Raw genomic sequence first — 7,170 nt, 5'->3', positions numbered from 1 at the left:
TCTTATAAGCATCCTCTGACTCGCTGTTTTAACTGACTTCACTGGTTACCTGTTTTGGTATCTGGCTGACTTTTACAATCAGTTTGGAAGAATTACAGCCCAGTGCAAAACGCTTTTCCGTTACTCTACAACATGGAGATTCAGCGACCTCTGCTGACCAAGCAATGTACTAAACTACACCAGTATAGGCCTGCTGCAGTCAATAAGTAGTCCTACACTAATGTGGTACAGCTGAATTTCACTTAAGTAGCAAGGGAAAAATCTCAAGAGATGGGAGAAGTACAATTCGGATCCTAAAAGTAAAAATACAACAATGTCAACAACCCTTTATAACAAGTAATGCATTCAAAATCCTACTTAAGTAGATAGTTAAAGTATCAAAAATAAAAGCCTAATTGTCTTTGTTCTGCAGAAAATGACAGATATATTATCTGACATTATCAGGTTGTTGATCAGCATCAATGTTAGAGCAGCATGTTGCGTCTTGAGGTGGAGCTAGTTTTAATTACTTTATATACAGGTAGCTAGTTCAGTCCAGGGTTCTCAACATAAGACTCAGGCCCCCTCCTCAAGGGTCACAAGACAAATATGAGGAGCCGTGAGGTGATTACTGGTGATGCAAAGTAGAAAAAACTAAGTTCTGATACACAATACAGTATATAAAAAAAACTAAAATTAAAATAAAAAAAAATCCCCCTCTCACCCCTTTGCAGGATTGTATGTGTCACTATAGCCACTCTCTCAGTCTGGGGGTCACGGCTCCCAGTGCTCCGATCACTACTGGCACTGTTGCTTTTACTCTCCACATCTTTTCTAGCTCCTCTTTCAGCCCTTGGTATTTCTCAAGCTTCTCGTGTTCCTTCTTCTTGATGTTGCTGTCGCTTGGGATTGCCACATCTATCACTGCAGCCTTCTTCTGCTGATGTCTGGTTGGTTAGCCATCACCAGTTTGTCAGTCTGGATCTTGAAGTCCCACAGCATCTTATCTCAGTCCTTCTCAACTACCTTAGGAGTTGTCTTCCATGTTGACCTTGGGACTTCCAGTCCATACTCATGGCAGATGTTCCTGTACACTATGCCAGCTACCTGGTTATGGCGTTCCATGTAGGCACTTCCTGAATCCATCTTACACCCTGCTGTTATGTGCTGTACTGTCTCAGGGGCATCCTTGCACAGTCTGCACCTGGAGTCCTGCCTGGTGTGGTCGACCCCAGCCTTTATTGATCTTGTACTGAGTGCCTGTTCTTGTGCTGCCATGATTAGTGCTTCTGTGCTGTCCTTCAGTCCAGCCTTTTCCAGCCAATGGTCGGATGTCTTGATATCAGCCACTTCTTCTATTTGTCTGTGGTCCATGCTGTGCAGCGGCTTGTCCCTCCATGAAGATTTTTCATCTTCCTTGTCCTCACCCTCGGGTTTCTGCTGCCTGAGGTATTCACTTAGCCCTTCATCTTTGGGGGCCATCTTCCAGATGTACTCCTGTATCTTTGTTGTTTCATCCTGGACAGTGGTCTTGACACTCACTAGCCCTCGACCTCCCTCGCTACGCTTGGTGTACAGTCTCAGGGTGCTGGATTGGGGTGAAACACTCCATGCATTGTGAGGAGCTTTCTTGTCTTGATGTCAGTGGCCTCTATCTCCTCCTTTGGCCAGTTTATTATACCAGCAGGGTATCTGATGACTGGCGGATCTTGTCCGTTTAAAGCACAGAGAGCATCATGAAGAACAAGGAACACACCAGGCAGGTACGAGATACTGTTGTGGAGAAGTTTAAAGCCGGATTTGGATACAAAAAGATTTCCCAAGCTTTAAACATCCCAAGGAGCACTGTGCAAGCGATAATATTGAAATGGAAGGAGTATCAGACCACTGTAAATCTACGAAGACCCGGCCGTCCCTCTAAACTTTCAGCTCATACAAGGAGAAGACTGATCAGAGATGCAGCCAAGAGGCCCATGATCACTCTGGATGAACTGCAGAGATCTGGGAGACACACCAAACATGTGGAAGAAGGTGCTCTGGTCAGATGAAACCAAAATCAAACTTTTTGGCAACAATGCAAAGCGTTATGTTTGGCGTAAAGGCAACACAGCTCATCACCCTGAACACACCATCCCCACTGTCAAACATGGTGGTGGCAGCATCATGGTTTGGGCCTGCTTTTCTTCAGCAGGGACAGGGAAGATGGTTAAAATTGATGGGAAGATGGATGGAGCCAAATACAGGACCATTCTGGAAGAAAACCTGATGGAGTCTGCAAAAGACCTGAGACTGGGACGGAGATTTTTCTTCCAACAAGACAATGATCCAAAACATAAAGCAAAATCTACACTGGAATGGTTCACAAATAAACATTTCCAGGTGTTAGAATGGCCAAGTCAAAGTCCAGACCTGAATCCAATCGAGAATCTGTGGAAAGAACTGAAAACTGCTGTTCACAAACGCTCTCCATCCATCCTCACTGAGCTCGAGCTGTTTTGCAAGGAGGAATGGGCAAAAATTTCAGTCTCTCAATGTGCAAAACTGATAGAGACGTACCCCAAGCGACTTACAGCTGTAATCGCAGCGACTCTAGCCTACTAATCGACTCTAAACCTAAACTAAATTATAACTCTTTTGAAAGCCTTGTTCTTAGTCTTTCACACCCAAGTTGGAAATCACTGCAACCAATTCTTTTTGTTATAGTGTACCGAGCACCTGGTCCGTACTCTGAATTTTTGTCAACTTTAGTCCTTAAAACAGACAAAGTTATTATTGTAGGGGACATTGAGAATGACAGCTTTAGTACTGCGTTTATCTCTCTTTTAGATTCAATTGGCTTCTCTCAGAGTGTTCATGAACTGACTCACTGTTTAACCACACCCTCGACCTTGTTTTGGTATATGGTATTGAAATTGAACATTTAATAGTGTCCCACAGAATCCCTTTTTATCTGACCAATGTTTGATAACTTTTGAGTTTGTATAGCTGAACTACACGCCATTGTGCAAAAAGTTTTATACAAGACGTCTGTCTGTCGATTCCATCAGCTCTAAATTCATTATCAAGTCACAAAGTAACGGAGGACTCCTATAGTAATTTCAGTCCCTCCCAAATCGATCTTGTTGATAGTGCTGCAGGCTCACTGCGAATGACTCTGTAGCCCCTCTAAAAAAGAAAATACTAAAACAAAGACGGTTAGCTCCATGGTATAATACTGAAACTCACAAATTAAAGCAAATATCTTGGAAACTGGAAAATTCTCGTTTAATTTGGCAAGATAGTCTTAAAACTTATAGTAAGGCCCTCCGTAGTGCCAGAGCAGCGTACTACTCATCATTAATGGAGGAAAACAGGAACAACCCCAGGTTTCTTTTCAGCACTGTAGCCAGGCTGACAGAGAGTCACAGCTCTATTGAGCCAAGTATTCCCATAGCTCTCAGTAGTTACGACTTCATGAGCTTCTTTAATGATAAAATTCTAACTATTAACTCAGGAACCTTAGAAACAGCTGTAAAACCAGATATATGTTTAGACTGCTTTCCTTCCCTCAATCTTTACCAACTAACCTCAATAATTTCTTCATCTAAATCATCAACCTGCCTTTTAGACCCCATCCCGACTAGGTTGCTTAAAGATGTTCTACCCTTAGTCAGCACTTCTCTACTAGATATGATCAATCTATCTCTACCAACAGGCTATGTACCACAGTACTTTAAAGTAGCTGTAATTAAACCTCTTCTGAAAAAGCCCAAACTTGATCCGGATGTTTTAGCCAACTATAGACCTATATCTAACCTTCCATTTCTCTCTAAGATCCTGGCTCTGTGACTTTCTACAGAGCAATAGTTTATAGAAGGATTTTCAGTCAGCTCATCATAGCACAGAGACAGCACTGGTGAAAATTACTAACGACCTCCTAATTGCATCAGACAAAGGACTCTGTACTGGTTTTATTAGATCTTAGTGCTGCATTTGATACCATTGACCATCAGATCCTATTGCAGAGACTGGAACATTTCATTGGCATTAAAGGAACCGTTCTCAGCTGGTTTAAGTCCTATTTATCAGATCGATCTCAGTTTGTACACGTTAACGATGAGTCCTCCATGCATGCCAAAGTTAGTCATGGAGTTCCACAAGGATCTGTCCTCGGACCAATCCTCTTCACTTTATATATGCTTCCTTTAGGCAATATTATGTGCCTTCAGTATGTTAAAACCTGGATGACCTGTAATTTTCTAATGTTAAACTCAGATAAAACTGAAGTTATTGTTCTGGGGCCTAAGCACCTCCGTGACGCATTATCTAAAGATTTAGTTTCCCTTGATGGCATCGCCCTGGCCTCCAGCACCACCGTGAGGAATCATGGAGTTATCTTTGATCAGGACATGTCGTTTAAGTCTCACATGAAGCACATAATATTGCAAAAATCAGGAACATCCTGTCTAAAAATGATGCAGAAAAACTAGTCCATGCATTTGTTACTTCTAGGCTGGATTACTGCAATTCTTTATTATCAGGCTGCTCTAAAAAGTCCATTAAGACTCTTCAGCTGATCCAGAATGCTGCAGCACGTGTTCTGACAGGAACCAGGAAAAGAGATCACATTTCTCCTGTTTTAGCTTCTCTGCATTGGCTTCCAGTAAAATCCAGAATAGAATTTAAAATCATTCTTCTTACCTACAAAGCTCTTAATGGCCAGCACCATCTTATCTTAAAGAGCTCATAGTACCTTACTACCCCACCAGAGCACTGCGCTACCAGAATGCAGGGTTACTTGTGGTTAGGCTTAAGACTTTCCTCTTTGATAAAGCTTATAGTTAGGGCTGGCTCAGGTGAGTCCTGAACCATCCCTTAGTTATGCTGCTATAGGCCTAGACTGCCGGGGGACTTCCCATGATGCACTGAGCTCCTCTCTCCTCTTCTTTCTCTCCCTCTGTATGCAACCTCATCCCATTAATACATGTTACTAACTCGACTTCTCCCCTTTCCGGTAGTTTTGTGCTTTCTCGTCCCTCTCCTCTCTCCTATCACTTCCTGCAGGTGTTTCTGGCTCTGGAGCTGTGGAGTCTGGATCTGTGGTTGCGGGTCACCTGCTGCCCCCGTGTTCCTGCTCGACACTCTCTGCTACAATTATTGGTACTAGTCCTATTGTTATATAATCATTAACATTACGATTATTATCATTAATACTGCTATAAATATCTGTACCATTTTTCATTCAGTCTGTAACAACATCACCTTTACTGTCTGTACCTCTGTGTGTATATTGTGTAGGCTGCCTTCCATCCCTCTCTCTCTCTCCTTCACCCCCAACCGGTCGAGGCAGATGGCCGCCCACCCTGAGCCATGGTTCTGCTCGAGGTTTCTGCCTCTTAAAAGCAAGTTTTTCCTTGCCTCTGTCGCCTAGTGCTTGCTCTTGGTGGGAACTGTTGGGCTTCTGTAAATAGCATCACTGACTACGGTCTAGACCTGCTCTTTTATGAAAAGCGCTGTGAGATAACTGTTGTTGTGATTTGGTGATAAATAAATAAAATTGAATTGAATTGAATTGAGAAGGAGAAAGCAGACGAAAATGGAAATACTCAAGTAAAGTAGCATCAAAATTGCACTTACGTGAAGAATTTGAGAACCACGTCGCCTGCTACAAAGGTGCAGACCGTTTTTAAACCAGAGGAAAAATTGTTTTATGAAATATTTTCACCGGAAACGGCAGTATCGTTTTATCGTGGTATTATGTCTGCCTTGACTGTTGACTTTTAACCTGAGTGTATTCATGAGTGTTCACTGCCCTCGAGTGGTCACAGTGAGAAACTACAGCACTATTTAAATTCATGGCTAATACAGATAGCCTGTCAGTAAAATTGCAATAAATATTACATTTAGCGATCAGCTACAGTCACATTGATGTCCCACTGTTTATTACTGTATTTATAAAAAGCTGGTTAAGGTGTTGCGTGTACCCTGTCTTACCAAGTCGAACGTGATGATATATGTACTTCCTGTGAGATAGTTTCAAAATAAAGTAATCTAAAGAAATTCGGGGGAAAAAAGGGCCAACATGAAGTTTAATAATAATCCACATTTCTCAGTGGGAATACAGATATTTATATAGATTATTATTTATAATGGTATTTATGTTAGTATTTAGGCAATTGATAATTATCTGCACATATTAATATACATTATTTTAAAACAAAGACAAATTCATTTCTAACTTAAGTACAAATGTGGTCTTTTCTCAATAAAGTCCAGCTTTCAATGATGCAAGCAATGTAGCTTTACAATCAACCCCCTCTAATGTTGCTGTAAGAGCAAATGCAGAAGCGGATACATATACCAAAGCTAAGGGCAAGCAGGTGTTGGCTTAAACCATGGCCTAAGATGGCTCCAGTGACCCTAAATTGAAGAACTTTACTTGCCAATTTCACAATATCACTATCATGTCAATATCAGTCCTAAAATATGACACTTATTTATTCGCCATTTCTATTATTAAATTTAATGCTGATTAAAATGACACTCCTACAGTATGACCTCTGAACTTTGTGTCAAGCTGCAGTAGACACATTGGACAGAGGAGGACAGCAGATTGAGATTTATCAGTGGCTGTCATGACAAATCCACCTCATCAAACATATGACAGGATTGATTAAAATTATCACATGTTTGTAACAAAGTGGCATGCATAAGCTCATATTACCTGTAATTCACCTTTTCAAAATATTGACTAATAAATGAATCATGTTTCCACTCTTCTGTCAGTGATCTGGGCTGGTATGTGTGAAGCAGCTCATACACATTTTGGAATTAAGAATAGGTGCCATACATAAATGTTCCTTTGATAATGTGCAATAACACACTCACGTCCAAATATACACACTAGCATCATGAATTCTCATAACAAGAGTTCATGATGATGGATTCAGCATGAATACGATCAAATAATCACACATTTGTGTGATTGTTCCCAACCTTCACATTAAGCACATTTACATCAATTGTAAAATGTATAATATCTAATGTAATAGCTGAGCTGCCAAAGACAAGAGTTCTGCGAGTCTGAAAGTAAATATAAAACCTTGCCAGTAAACATTTACTAAAAGCGAACTGCAACAATTTTACACACACACACACACAGCATGTGTGAAAAAAGATGTATAAAGCCTTTACTGTCTCAGGAGGGAGCTG

This window comes from Micropterus salmoides, unplaced genomic scaffold (assembly GCF_014851395.1).
Source record: "Micropterus salmoides isolate LMB-PRFRI ecotype aquatic unplaced genomic scaffold, ASM1485139v1 Ms_hic_scaffold_10, whole genome shotgun sequence".
In the NCBI taxonomy this organism is placed as follows: domain Eukaryota; kingdom Metazoa; phylum Chordata; class Actinopteri; order Centrarchiformes; family Centrarchidae; genus Micropterus; species Micropterus salmoides.
Note: the sequence above shows the minus strand (reverse complement) of the source record.